We start from the raw sequence: 363 nt of genomic DNA, 5'->3' as shown, positions 1-363 counted from the left end.
GTGGGGAAGTGTTTTGTTTTTATTGAATGAGTGTAGTAATGAGGAGACAGCTGAACTTATAGTTGGCTCACAGACCTGCAGCTACATGGGATCATCTGTATATATTCATATGTATGTTTTTAATAGGATATTTTTTTCGTTACTGGGCTATATGATCCACGTGTCAAAGAATGTGGAAATGTCCACATTAAATTGAAAATGATTCCTGGAGTTCATGAAAAGTTTTGCAGAGTTTCACCTTCTTTAGAAATATGGAGATTTCATTTCATACTCTCGAACCTTCTGAAATAATTACTTTTAGATGTCATTCAAGATGCTACTCACTCCTACCTGTCAGGGAAGAACCAAGAAAGAGTGAATGAC

This window comes from Epinephelus fuscoguttatus, linkage group LG16 (genome assembly GCF_011397635.1).
Source record: "Epinephelus fuscoguttatus linkage group LG16, E.fuscoguttatus.final_Chr_v1".
NCBI classification, from domain to species: domain Eukaryota; kingdom Metazoa; phylum Chordata; class Actinopteri; order Perciformes; family Serranidae; genus Epinephelus; species Epinephelus fuscoguttatus.
The sequence above is the reverse complement of the archived record's forward strand: the minus strand, read 5'-3'. Positions refer to the sequence as shown.